The 14927-nt window shown below is 33.9% G+C and overlaps 1 long non-coding RNA gene across 1 annotated transcript in view; it reads left to right on the forward strand.

Moving 5' to 3' along the window:
- LOC139037067 (uncharacterized) overlaps positions 1 to 8089 on the forward strand; it is a 173734-nt gene extending 165645 nt beyond the window's left edge. The window contains exons 4-5 of the long non-coding RNA XR_011489859.1: positions 3880 to 3945; positions 7865 to 8089. This is a non-coding gene — a long non-coding RNA (uncharacterized lncRNA). The remainder of the gene's footprint in view (positions 1 to 3879; positions 3946 to 7864) is intronic.
- The last annotated feature ends 6838 nt before the right edge of the window (positions 8090 to 14927 follow it).

Here is a 14927-nt window from a genome sequence, read left to right on the forward strand (position 1 = left end):
AACATTTTAAAAATCAAATTTTTGATAACAAAAATCACAAGGAATACAGAGAAATAGGTTTTGATTTATTCAAAGGAATAAAATAATTAATTGATAGGAATGATTCTTGAGGTAATGCAGATAGTGGATTTACTAAACAAAGACTTTGAAACAATTTGAAAGTAAGAGAATGTAAATGAATGTAAAAAGAAATTTAATGCTAATACAAATTTAGTGCTAATACACTAATATCAGGCAAAATAGTCTTTAAATCAAGAACTGTAACAACTGATAAAGAGGGACATTATATAATGACAAAAGTGTCAAATCACTAAGAAGATATGGCAATTATAAACACACCAAATAGCATAACCAAATGTATACACTGAAATATTTGACAGATTTGAAGAGAGAAGTAGGCAATTCTATAATAATAGAGACACCAATACTTATAACTTTATTTAAAAAAAAGAGAGAGAGAGAGAGAGAACAACACAAGATCAATAAGAACTTAGAGGACCAGAAAGCATCTTAAACCAGTTAAACCTAACAGACACATAGTCATTCAACTCCAGAACAGCAGTTATACGGAGTGCATATGGGACATTCTTCAGTATTGAAATGTTGGTCAAGACTTTGTACAAAGTATCACTTCCAGTTACAGTGGAGTGAAGGTACAAATCAATTTGAAAAGCTGTAAAATTCACAAATTTGTGAGCATTTTTGAAAAACTAGTTGGTCAAAGCAAAAAAAAAGAAGGGAAATTTAAAAATTATTTTGAGATGAAAACAGCATACTAAATCTTATGGAATGCAGCAAAACAGTGCTAGAAGGAAAATTCACGGCATCCAATGTGTACATTTAAAAAATAAAAATATCTCAAATCAATAACATAATTGCACTTTAAGGAACTAGAATAAATTAAAAGAATGAATAAGATACTTGATGCAAATAAATTTGATAAAGTTCAATATCCTTTCTTGATAAAAGTACTAACTAAACAAGGAATAGAAGAAAAAATTTCTCAACACAATAAAAACTCTCTATAAAATCCTCACAGCTAACCTAATATTTAATTGTGAAAGACAAAATTTTTCCTCTAAGATCAGAAATAAAGATGCTTGCCTTTGTCATTTCAATTCAGCTTAGTATTTAAAGTTCTAATCAGAGCAGTAGGCAAGAGAAATAAAAGGCATTCAAGTTGGAATTTAAAAAATAAAATTATTTCTGTTCACAGATTGCATTACCTTTTATGTATAAAACCATGCAGATTTCACAAAAATTATTGAAATCTAACAAATAAAATCTGTAAATTTGCTGCATACAAAATCAATACCGTAATAAATCAGTGGTGGTTCTATACACTAACAATGAACAATCTGGAAAGGAAATTAAGAAAATTTCAATTACAAAAGCATTACAATGGACAAAATACTTAGAAGTAAATTTAAACATGAAACCATAGAACTTGTACTCTGAAAACTATAAAACATTCTAAAAGGTCAGACACCAATGAAAAAAGACATCTCGTGTTCATGGATTGGAAGACTTAATATTGATAAGATGACAGTGCTATCCAAAGCAATCTATAGATTTAATGAAATTTCTGACAAAATTTCAATGGCATGGTTTTGCAGAAATAGAAAATCCTGTTCTAAAATTTCTATGGAATCGCAAGGACCTCAAATAACCAAAACAATAAAGTTGTAGGAATCACATTTCCAAATTTCAAAATTTACCTCAAAGGGACAGTTATTAAATCAATGTGGTACTGGCATAAGGACAGACACATAAACATATGAGATAAAATAAAGAACCCAGAAATAATTTTAACAAGGGTACCAAGATCATTCAATAAGGATAAGACATTCTTTTCAACAAATGGTGCTAACAAACCTGGAAAACCACATGAAAATGAATGAAGTTGAACCTATACTTTACACGATATGTGAAAATTAGCTCAAACTATGTCAAACACATAAACACGGAGATCTAAAAATCCCTAGAGGCAAGAAAACCTAAAGGAGATAATGCATGACATTGGATTTGCCGTCGCTATTTTAGATACGATACCAAAAGAACAGGTAACAATTAGCAACAAATGGTCCAAAACTAAAATTAAGAATGCAATTTTTCACAAAATCATCAATAATAATAAAATGCCTAGAAATTTAACAATAGAAGAGCAAGAAATACATACTGAAAACTACAAACCATTACTATGAGACATTAAAGAGGATTTACCTAAATGTTGGGGCTTCCCAGGAGGCTCAGTGGTAAAGAATCCACCTGCCAATGCAGGAGATATGGATTCCATCCCTGGGTTGGGAAGATGCCCTGGAGGAGGGTGTGGAAACCCACTTCTTGCCTGGAGAATCCCATGGACAGAGGAGCCTGGAGTCTACGGCCCAAGGGGAAGCAAAAGAGTCAGACACGACTCAGCGACTAAACAACCACCGCCTAAATGGAGAGAGATTCCATCTTTTTGAATTAGAAATCAACATTTTCATGATGTCAATTTTTTTCTAAGTAGATTTATAGGTTTAAACACACTCTATCAAAATCTGAGTGATATTTGGAGGGGGGACTGGGATGGGGAATACATGTAAATCCATGGCTAATTCATTTCAATGTATGACAAAAACTACTGTAATGATGTAAAGTAATTAGCCTCCAACTAATAAAAAAAAAAAGTTAAAAAAAAATTGACAATCTGATCCTAAAATTTATATAGCTTTGCTTAGTACCTAAAAGTTGAAATAACTTTGAAAGAGAATAAAGTTGAAGGACTTATACTTCCCAATTTCAAAATTACTGTAAAGCTACAGTAAGCAAGACAGAGTGTGGTTGGTGTGGAGGTAGACATATGGATCAATGTTACAGAATTGAGAGTCCTGGAACAAACACACTTATGGCCAATTGATTTTCAACAAATGTGTCAGGACAATTCATGGAGGAAAGGATAGTCTTATATAAATAGTACAGGGACAGTTGGATGTCCACATGTCAAAAGATTAATGTAAACTCTCACATCCCATCATACACAACTAACTCAAAAATGAATCAGCTCTAATAACACTTTAGACAAAATCGTAGGAGACAATTTTGTGACCTTGGGTTAGGATAAGACCCTTGGGCTCCAAAACAACAACAAAGAGATAAATTGGAATTCATCAATTAAAAAAAAAACAACAACAACTTTGAAAGATGCCACCAAAAAATTAAGAGACAAAAGGGGACTTCTCTGGGTCCAGTGGCTAAGATTCTGTGCCCTCAATACAGGGGGCCCAGGTTCAATCTTTGGTGAGGGAACTAGACCCATGCTGAAACTAAGACACTGCCAAATAAATAGATAAATGTTTTTTTTAAAAAGTAAAGGATGAGATACAACTGGAAGAAAATGTTTGCAAATCACATATTTCTAAGAACTTGTTTTCAGAATATATAAAGAAAATTTACAATCTAAAAATAATAAAAAATAATGTATAAAATTGGGTAAAATAGTTGGATAAGTATTCTCCCAAAGAAAATATATGGATGGTTAGCAATCGCATGAAAAGTTGCACACATATTACATATTAGGGGAATGCAAATTAAGAAAACAATACAAATTCACTCCTACTAGAAGGATTTATTTATTTTAAACAATAAATAACACGAGTGCAATTAAGCATGTGAAGAAACTAGAACTCTCTTTTGTTACTGGTGAAAGTTTAATGATCTAGCCACTTTGAAAAAGTTTGGCATATAATTTTAAAAGTTAACATAAAACTTACCAAACAACCCATCAATTTCCCTCCCAGGTGTTTTTCACATCCTTCCCCAACTAGACAAAATATTGTTTTCATATCTCATTATGGAATTTGCTACTACTGTATTTGCTTTCTCTCTGTTAATAAGGAGGATACCCTCCTATATCTTCGGATTCTGTGATTGTACTCAAGCCAGAAATAGCTTTACTGCAAGGTAAGTAAAATAAGATGGGCACAATAAAAATGTCACAGGAGTTTTTGTATGGGGCGGGGGAAAGGGAAGGTCATGTCTCAAGAGTACTCAAGAATGCACAAAGCTAGTGGGACTGAAAGGGACCAAGAAAAGTCAGCAGATATAATCTTGAAGTTTGAGATAATAGCACTTTTTCCTGATATTTGTAAGAAAAGGAGCAGCAGAAAAAATCCTGTGTCAGTCCAGAAAGGAGCAACGACTACAATTGTCTATGTGTGAGTCTTGTAAAAGCAATTGTGGAAGCTGGACAGATAAACTGAGACCTGAATTTCAGCTGGTCCAAGAAAAACCATATCCTTCAAGGGAATCTTTTGAATGGATGGAAGGATCTCATAACTTTAGAAATCAAAGATAACAGAAGAGGAAATTCACATCCCACTATTATTTCAATGGTTCCTGAAGATCAAATTTCCAATAAGCATAGGATAGATTCTGTTGTGAATTCTTATTTTGCATTCATAGAAGTTTGTTATTTTTTTTCTTATGACATGTATTTGGAAATAGACTCAAATCAATATTCTAGTGTATACTCATCTTAATGTGATAAAAATTAATACATAATTAATTTCACCTTGGTCATGTGTGAATGTAGCTACAGAACTCCTTAAATTAAATCATTGAATAATGAGGACAGTGCAACTTTTTAGAGAAAAAGAGATTTCAGGAATGCTGTATTCCTATCTTCTATGACAATTTAAGAGAGAACTCTATGTCCTGAAATTGCATTTAAAAAAAGACAAAAAATAATATCATCTGTGGGTCATTTGAGGATAAATTACCATTGAGAGATACTCTCCTTTCCAAGAATGGATGTGCTATTTTGTAAATTTTAACCAAATAAGAAAATTCTATTATCTTCTTCAGTATGTCTTTGTGACAACCATAAACTATCACTAAACAAGGAACTTTTTCTTTATGCACATGACTGATTTGAGTATGTAAAATCTTTAATTATCCTCAATGCCCATAAGGATGTACTTTTCCCACAATTTGCTCAATTTTTTTATTCTATGTGTGGGATAATTGGAATTCTCCTTAGCATTTTATCATATCTTTCAGTAGAAACTCCAAAGCTTTTTTTTAAATCAAAGACAAAAAATAAGAAGAAAACTCTGTTTTATTTAATGATGGTTATCAGCTGTATTTTATGAATGGATAATATTAATTAGGGTTAATAATTTTGAATGTTGTATCCTTGTGCTGTGCTGTGCTAAGTTGCGTCAGTCGTATCCTAAACTTTGTGATCTTGTGGATGGTAGCCCACCAGGCTCATCTACCCATGGGATTCTCCCTACTGGAGTGGGTTGCCATGCCCTCCTCTAGGGAATCTTTCTGACCCAGGATCAAACCCACATCTGCATTGCCAGACAGGTTCTTTACCACTAGTGCCACCTGGGAAACCCAGATTCTTAAATATATATATATAATATATAATTATATAATATATATATATAGTTATTTCTAGTGTTGACTTCCTTAGTTAATATAATTGCATATCTCTTCTGAAACAAAATTCTATACCTTGTCATAATTTTTCTTTCTCTCTTGTAGGGGCCTTAAACTAAAAGTATTTTATCCATTTTTCTTATTTTAATTCTTTTACTTAAGATAATCAGAATAGCAACTACATTGATGAAGCTAGTCTATTTTTAGAACGTAGAGGTAAGCTTAATAAAAATAACTTCTTAGTGGTGCTTCAATAATTTTGAAAACTTCTACTTTAACTTGTGATTCTTAAGCAGATAGCCTTTTTTATCACAGAATTTAGTCCATGTCAGGCTTAATGCAAATAATAATAATAATAACAATGACAACAAGACAAAAAATTATGACTTGAAAATAATGAATTAGCAATAATTATGGATGGGAACCCAGTTCTGAGTTCTCTTTCTTGAACTAATTTGTCTATGCCTGTTAATATGATCCTGCTCAGTGCTTTGGAGGCTTCCCTGGTAGCTCAGATGGTAAAGAATTCGCTTACAATGCAGGAGACCCCGGTTCGATTTCTGGGTTGGAAAGATCCCCTGCAGAAGGGATAGACTATCCACTCCAATATTCTTGGGCTTCCCTGGAGGCTCAGAGAGTAAAGAATCCACCCTCAAAGCAGGATACCTGGGTTCGATCCCTGGGTTGGGAAGATCCTCTAGAGGACGGCATGGCAACCCACTCAGGATTCTTGCCTGGCCAGTCCCCATGGGCAGAGGAGCCTGGTGGACTATAGTCCATGGGGTCACGAAGAGCCAGACGTAGCTGAGCAACTAAGCGTGCACCTTCCTAGGTGCTTTCAAGGAATTTTTCCTAAGCCCATAAGTATAACAATATATATGAATAAAGCAGGTCTACAATTAGGGTTTCTTATAATTTTTATGAATTTAAAGGAAAAGTGCAGCATACATTGCTTTATAGAGTTCTGATTAATGGTTTAAATATACATTTTTTTTTACAACAAATGTCCTCTATTTAACTTGAATTCTGCCTAAAAAGTGAGCTAAAACAAACTTGTTTTATTATATATAGAAATGATATTAAATGAATGCATCAGTATATCTATGGGGGGTACTAAGCAGATTGAAAACAAAGTATAAAGAGGAAACACAAAGATTTTATTTAACTAAGAAAGCAAGCATAATAAAGTGGCAACTTTATAACAGAATAATATTAATTAATGCAGTACTCTTGGAAGATTTTCATATAGGATTTTCAACAGGATCTGTTCACAAAAGACAAAAATTCAATTCAGTTTATCACCAGTTAGCATATCATTTCTAAATGAAGCTCATGGCAATCTCAAATGGGCCCTGCAAGGAGCTAATGAGCAAACTCCTGCCCAATACTGACAATTAATCAGGCATAAATGCATTTAGGATCAGGACCCATTGACAAGCACGAAGGCTCACACAAACTTCAATGAAACATGATATTCGAGCATATTTGTCTAATTGTATATCGGGCTTTTGCACAAATTCCCACCAAAACACTTCATTATCTCCAGAGGTGATGCATCCGTTTCAGAATCCGTAGGAAGCTTTTTGGTTTGCTGTAACCATATATAATGGATTGAATGAAGAGCTATTAGGTTTTGTTCCCAGTTTTCCCACTTTAATTGCTATAACAACCTGAAGCCAAAGTTGGATCACTGGATAGAGTAACTGAGCAATTAAAAGCAGCGATCATTGTGCACTCATAGAGTTATCCTTGTCCCTTAAGGAAAAATAACTCAAGTATTAAAAATAATTGGAAATTTGAAATGGGAAAAGAAAGAAAAGATTTTTTTTAACATTTAAATTAGGGAATTAGAAATGAATTAGTATTTCTATGTCTCCTTTTAAAGTTTATAATTGAAAACACTCAAAATGTATATTGTATATCAACTTTGAACCTACAAAATGACTGCTTTGTCTCATAACTCATAAATTACTCACAGCTGATTTCACTCTGATATACAGAGAAAGGGACATTAAAAACAAAAGCCTGTTATATGGTTTTGTTCTTTTTACATTTTTTGATTAATTTTTGATGCAATATATAATATTTCAGGCACCTACATGTTTTATTTTGCTGATAGACCAAATTGTGAAATAATCTCCTCGACATTCTCTTTCTCCTCTCAATTTGTTTAATATTTTTAATCTCAGCAACAATAAAGGAAAAACACAAAGTTTATAATTTAAAGTGTTAAATATGGTCTTTGCTGCTATTAAAGATGAAATAGTTCCAGGTACTTTTTGACTGTGTTCCTTAGTTATAGTTATATTTATAGCTTTAGAATATAATGCCATATTAATATTTTATTCTGGTTTGATCTTGCTTAGTTTAGAAGCTTGCTTTTCTCTTTCAAAGAGATTTCAACAAAGAATGTTGCTTTCTTGCAAATTGGCAGGAAGGTCTCAGCAGAGTAAAGGAGTGAAGAAAGAGCAAATTAACCCAAGCATAAAACAAAGCAAGTTTAACAGAGAACTACACCAGGAAAGAAGACGGAGGTAGAGACTCCATGAACTAAGAACAATGACGGAGGAAACTAAAAATTACAAGAATGATTATTTTCCAGAATACAGAGACAAGTTAACTCTAATGAATATTTGCATTAATACTATACTACATGGAAACCTGGATTTTCTCAAAAAAGAAATAAATATTTCCTTATTTTATTAAACTTCTGATAGCATTATTTCTTTATAAATTTAGCTCCTATATTACACTTGAACTAAGAGTACGAGTGTTAAGAATAGCTTATATACTAGGTCTTTGAGACAGAAAGACAGAACTGTATGTTTTATAAAACAATGAGCCATTAAGTTAAATTCTAAGATAACCAGGAACTCTAAATTAAAGCATATTCTTGTCATCTGTCTTGATGTAGGTTCTTTAAAAGTCCCAATAAAACACCAGCTTTAACAAAGACATAAAGAAAAACAGCAATGAAACTCAAATTCATGGTCAACCTATCATCAAAATTTTGAAAGATATAGGATCTATAGAGTTGAGAATCATGTGTGCATTTTTGTTTAGGATAAGTGTAATAGTTCGAAGAAGATGCAGAGATATTTTATTACCTGCAGCCTGGTTGGCAATACATAATACATAACAGACACCAATGAGAAAATTATACAGCTGTAATAGAGTAGCCAGTGTGATGTCTCTCTTCCAACTTTGTTCTCTCATAATCATCTTCTCTTTAATATTCACCCAGAAATAACAACTGTGTATAAAACCCATGACAGAAGCATAAAGGACTTGTTGGATGAATTAACATTATGGGAAGTCCTCCTCAGTTTGTAATTTCGGAACAGATAACAGAGAATTGGTGAATTTTTTTCCATAAATGTTGGGTAGAATTCAGAGTGGGCCAGTTACTTTCTGTTTTGGAAGGTTAATTAGTGATTTAACTTATTTAATAGATTTATAGGGCTATAAGATTGTCTGTTTCATTTGGTGTGAGTTTGGCAACTCATGTCTTGAAGAAATTGTTCCATTTCATTTAGGTTATCAAACTTGTAGTCATAGAATTGGTTATAATATCCCTTTATTAACCTTTTCATGTCTATGGGATCTGTAGAGATCTCATCTTTCTTTTCTGATATTAGCTATTTCTGTCCTTTCTTTTTTCCTTAACCTGTCTAGAGGCTTAACAATTTTTTTTTACCTTTTCCAAGAACAACTTTTAGATTTGTTGATTTTCTCTTTTGATTTCTTATTTTCAATTTATTTTTAAATTTCTGCCCTGATTATTATTATTTATCTTCTTCCACTGTCTTCCTCTTCACCTTTCCCTCCTCCTTTCTGTCTTATTTTTCCACTTTCTCTTCATTCCCCTCCTCTTTCCTTTTTCCTTTTTCCTCTTTCCTTCTCCTGCTTCTTCTTTTAGTTTCCTAAAGTGGAAGCATAGATTACTGATTTTAGATCTTTCTTCTTTTGGAACATAGACGGTCAATGCGACACATGTCTCTCTAATCACTGATTTTTCTGCATCCCACAAATTTAGATAATTTATATTTCATTTACTTCAAAATATTTTAAAATTTTTCTTAAGACATCTTTTTTGATCCATGTTTTTTTTATAGGTACGTGGTTTACTCTTCAAGTATTTGGGGGCTTTTTAAGGTTATCTTTTTATTATTTATTTCTTGTTTGTTTCATTAAGGTCTACTGCATGATTTCTCTTCTTTTACATTTGTTAAGGTATGTTTTATGACTCAGAATGAGATCTGTTTTGTTCAATGTTCCATGTCAGCTTGAGGAGACTGTGCAGTTTGTTACTTTCAGACAAAGTTGTCTATAGATGTCAATCAAATACAGTTGATTGATGGTGCCACTGAGTTCAACTACACCCTTACCAATTTTCTTTCTGCTGCATCTGTCTATTATAGTTTTTCCCGTAGTTATGTACGGATATGAGAGTTGGACCATAAAGAAGGCTAAGTACCAAAGAATTGATGCTTTTGAATTATGGTGTTGGAGAAGACTCTTGAGGGTCCCTTGGACTGCAAGGAGATCAAACCAGTCAATTCTAAAGGAAATCAACCCTGATATTCTTTGGAAGAACTGATGCTGAAACTGAAGCTCCAATATTATGGCCACCTGATGGGAAGAGCCAACTCACTGGAGAAGACCTGATGCTGGGAAAGATTGAAGGCAACAGGAAGAGGCAGCAGATGATGAGATGGTTAGATGGCATCACCAACTCAATGGACATAAATTTGAGATGGACATAAACTCCTGGAGATAGTGAAGGACAGGGAAGTCTGGTGTGCTGCAGTCCCTGGGTGCACAAAGAGTCGGACACAACTTAGGGACAACAACAACAACAACAACAACAACAAGAGTCTCCAGCTATAATAGTGAATTCATCGATTTCTCCTTGTATCTCTATCAGGATTTTCCTCATAGTGGATGCCTTGTTGTTAGACAAGTACACATTAAAGAATGTTATGTCTTTTTGTAATATTGACCCCTTTATCATTACATGATGCCCTTCTTTACCTATGATAATTTCCATTGCTCTGAAATCAGTTCTATCATTTTAACTTATCTCTCCTGATTACTGTTAGCTGTGTGTATATTTCTTCATCCTTTTATTTTTAACCTATACAAGCATTTATATTTAATCTTCATTTGGACTGATAACATATAGGTGGGACTTTTTTTTTTAATCAGCTTTGACAATGTCTGTTTTTAGTTGATGTTTTTATTTTATTTTTTTTATTTTATTATTTTTTTTCCATTTATTTTTATTAGTTGGAGGCTAATTACTTTACATCATTGCGGTGGTTTTTGTCATACATTGAAATGAATTAGCCATGGATTTACATGTATTCCCCATCCCCATCCCCCCTCCTACCTCCCTCTCCACCCGATCCCTCTGGGTCTTCCCAGTGCACCAGGCCCGAGCACTTGTCTCATGCACCCAACCTGGGCTGGTGATCTGTTTCACCCTAGATAATATACGTTTCGATGCTGTTCTCTTGAAACATTCCACCCTCGCCTTCTCCCAGAGTCCACAAGTCTATTCTATACATCTGAGTCTCTTTTTCTGTTTTGCATATAGGGTTATCGTTACCATCTTTCTAAATTCCATATATATGTGTTAGCATACTGAAATGGTCTTTATCTTTCTGGCTTACTTCGCTCTGTGTAATGGGCTCCAGTTTCATCCATCTCATTAGAACTGATTCAAATGAATTCTTTTTAACGGCTGAGTAATATTCCATGGTGTACATGTACCACAGCTTCTTCATCCATTCGTCTGCTGATGGGCATCTAGGTTGCTTCCATGTCCTGGCTATTATAAACAGTGCTGCGATGAACATTGGGGAGCACGTGTCTCTTTCAGATCTGGTTTCCTCAGTGTGTATGCTCAGAAGTGGGATTGCTGGGTCATATGGCAGTTCTATTTCCAGTTTTTTAAGAAATCTCCACACTGTTTTCCATAGTGGCTGTACTAATTTGCATTCCCACCAACAGTGTAAGAGGGTTCCCTTTTCTCCCCATCCTCTCCAGCATTTATTGCTTGTAGACTTTTGGATAGCAGCCATCCTGACTGGCGTGTAATGGTACCTCATTGTGGTTTTGATTTGCATTTCTCTGATAGTGAGTGATGTTGAGCATCTTTTCATGTGTTTGTTAGCCATCTGTATGCCTTCTTTGGAGAAATGTCTGTTTAGTTCTTTGGCCCATTTTTTGATTGGGTCATTTATTTTTCTGGAGTTGAGCTGGAGGAGTTGCTTGTATATTTTTGAGATTAATCCTTTGTCTGTTGCTTCGTTTGCTATTATTTTCTCCCAATCTGAGGGCTGTCTTTTCACCTTGCTTATAGTTTTCTTTGTTGTGCAAAAGCTTTTAAGTTTCATTAGGTCCAATTTGTTTATTTTTGCTTTTATTTCTAAAATTCTGGGATGTGGGTCATAGAGGATCCTGCTGTGATTTATGTCGGAGAGTGTTTTGCCTATGTTCTCCTCTAGGAGTTTGATAGTTTCTGGTCTTATATTTAGATCTTTAATCCATTTTGAGTTTATTTTTGTGTATGGTGTTAGAAAGTGTTCTAGTTTCATTCTTTTACAGGTGGTTGACCAGTTTTCCCAGCACCACATGTTAAAGAGGTTGTCTTTTTTCCATTGTATATCCTTGCCTCCTTTGTCGAAGATAAGGTGACCATAGGTTCGTGGATTTATCTCTGGGCTTTCTATTCTGTTCCATTGATCTATATGTCTGTCTTTGTGCTAGTACCATACTGTCTTGATGACTGTGGCTTTGCAGTCTGAAGTCAGGCAGATTGATTCCTCCAGTTCCATTCTTCTTTCTCAGGATTACTTCGGCTATTCGAAGTTTTTTGTATTTCCATACAAATTGTGAAATTATTTGTTCTAGTTCTGTGAAAAATACCGTTGGTAGTTTGATAGGGATTGCATTGAATCTATAGATTGCTTTGGGTAGTATAGCCATTTTGACAATATTGATTCTTCCAATCCATGAACACGGTATATTTCTCCATCTGTTTGTGTCCTCTTTGATTTCTTTCATCAGTGTTTTATAGTTTTCTATGTATAGGTCTTTTGTTTCTTTAGGTAGATATACTCCTAAGTATTTTATTCTTTTTGTTGCAATGGTGAATGGTATTATTTCCTTAATTTCTCTTTCTGTTTTCTCATTGTTAGTGTATAGGAATGCAAGAGATTTCTGTGTGTTAATTTTATATCCTGCAACTTTACTGTATTCGTTGATTAGCTCTAGTGATTTTCTGGTAGAGTCTTTAGGGTTTTCTATGTAGAGGATCATGTCATCTGCAAACAGAGAGAGTTTCACTTCTTCTTTTCCTATCTGGATTCCTTTTACTTCTTTTTCTACCCTGATTGCTGTGGCCAAAACTTCCAAAACTATGTTGAATAGTAGTGGTGAGAGTGGGCACCCTTGTCTTGTTCCTGATTTCAGGGGAAATGCTTTCAATTTTTCACCATTGAGGGTGATGCTTGCTGTGGGTTTGTCATATATAGCTTTAGGTATGTTCCTTCTATTCCTGCTTTCTGGAGAGTTTTAATCATAAATGGATGTTGAATTTTGTCAAAGGCTTTTTCTGCATCTATTGAGATAATCATATGGTTTTTATCTTTCAATTTGTTAATGTGGTGTATTACATTGATTGATTTGCGGATATTAAAGAATCCTTGCATTCCTGGGATAAAGCCCACTTGGTCATGATGTATGATTTTTTTAATATGTTGTTGGATTTTGTTTGCTAGAATTTTGTTAAGGATTTTTGCATCTATGTTCATCAGTGATATTGGCCTGTAGTTTTCTTTTTTTTGTGGCATCTTTGTCTGGTTTTGTAATTAGGGTGATGGTGGCCTCATAGAATGAGTTTGGAAGTTTACCTTCTTCTGCAATTTTCTGGAAGAGTTTGAGTAAGATAGGTGTTAGCTCTTCCCTAAATTTTTGGTAGAATTGAGCTGTGAAGCCTTCTGGTCCTGGACTTTTGTTTGCTGGAAGATTTCTGATTACAGTTTCGATTTCCTTGCTTGTGATGGTTTTTAGACTACTGATGTTCAAAGTGATTGTTGATATAGTTGGTTAATATATACCATATTTGTTACTTTCTTCTATTTGTTTCTCTTATGTTTTGTTTCTATTTTTATCTTCCACACAGTTTCTGCCTTTTGTGGCTTTATTTAAATATTTTTATGATTCTATTATTCTTCTTAGCATATCAATTGTACTTACTTTTTCTTTTTTATTTACTTTTTCTGGTGGTTACCCTAAAGTCTATGATTGATGTTTATGATTATTCCAAGTCCACTTTCAAGTAACACTATACTGATTCCTGAGTAGTGTGCATGCATGCTCAGTCATGTCCAACTCTTTGCAACCCCATGGACTGCAGCCCACCAGGCTCCTCTGTCCATAGGATTCTCCAGGCAAGATTACTGGAGTGGGTTGCCATTTCTTACTTCAGGGGATCTTCCTGACCCAGGAGTCAAAGCCCATGTTTCCTGGGTCTCCTGCATTGGCAGGCACATTACCATTGCACCACCTGGGAAACCCCATGAGTAGGGCTAATACCTTCCAATAACAAATATTTCTAATTCACAACTTCTGTCCCTTGTGTCATTAGCATTATTTCATTTATACATGAGCGGACATAAATACATTGTTACTATTATTATTTTGAACAGACTCTTTTATCTGTTTTATCAATTAAGAATAGTAAAAATAACATAAAGAAAATAATTTTGGACACAGGCGGCTGAGGGAGAGGGTGGAGTGATTTCACAGAATAGCAGTGAAATATGCACATTACCATATGTAAAACAGATAGCCAGTGGGAGTTTGCTGTGTGATGCAGGGAAACCAAAGCCAGTGCTCTGTGACAACCTAGAGGGATGGAAGAGACAAGGAGGTGGGAAGGTGTTACAAGAGGGATAGGACATTTGTATACCTATGGCTGACTCATGTTGATATATGGAAAACCATCATGAGATTGTAAACTTATTATACTATAATTAAGAATTAAAATAGTTTTTAAAAATATGTTTCAATTTTACTTTTACTTGTCCTCTCTTTGATGCTCTTCCTTTTTTATGGAGATCTGAGTTTCTGACTTTATTATGCTCCCTCTCTATAATGAACCTCTTTAAATATTTTTTACAAAATAAATCTTTGTAAATTTTTTTTTATAATTTTTACAAAATTGTTTTTACAAAACAAATTCCCTGAATTTTTATTTGTATAAGAAAATCTATTTCTCCTTCACTTTTAAAGGACAATACCACAAGATAGAGAAATCTATGTTGGTGATATTTTTTATTTCAACACTTTAAATATTTCACTCCAATCCTTTCTTGCCTTTTATGACTTCTTAGGAAAGCTTGGATGTAATTTTTATATTTATTTATTTATGAGTAAGTTGGATTTTTTTTTACCCTTCTGGCTTCTTTCAAAAAATTTTCTTTATC

This window comes from Odocoileus virginianus, chromosome 2, assembly GCF_023699985.2.
Source record: "Odocoileus virginianus isolate 20LAN1187 ecotype Illinois chromosome 2, Ovbor_1.2, whole genome shotgun sequence".
Classification (NCBI taxonomy): domain Eukaryota; kingdom Metazoa; phylum Chordata; class Mammalia; order Artiodactyla; family Cervidae; genus Odocoileus; species Odocoileus virginianus.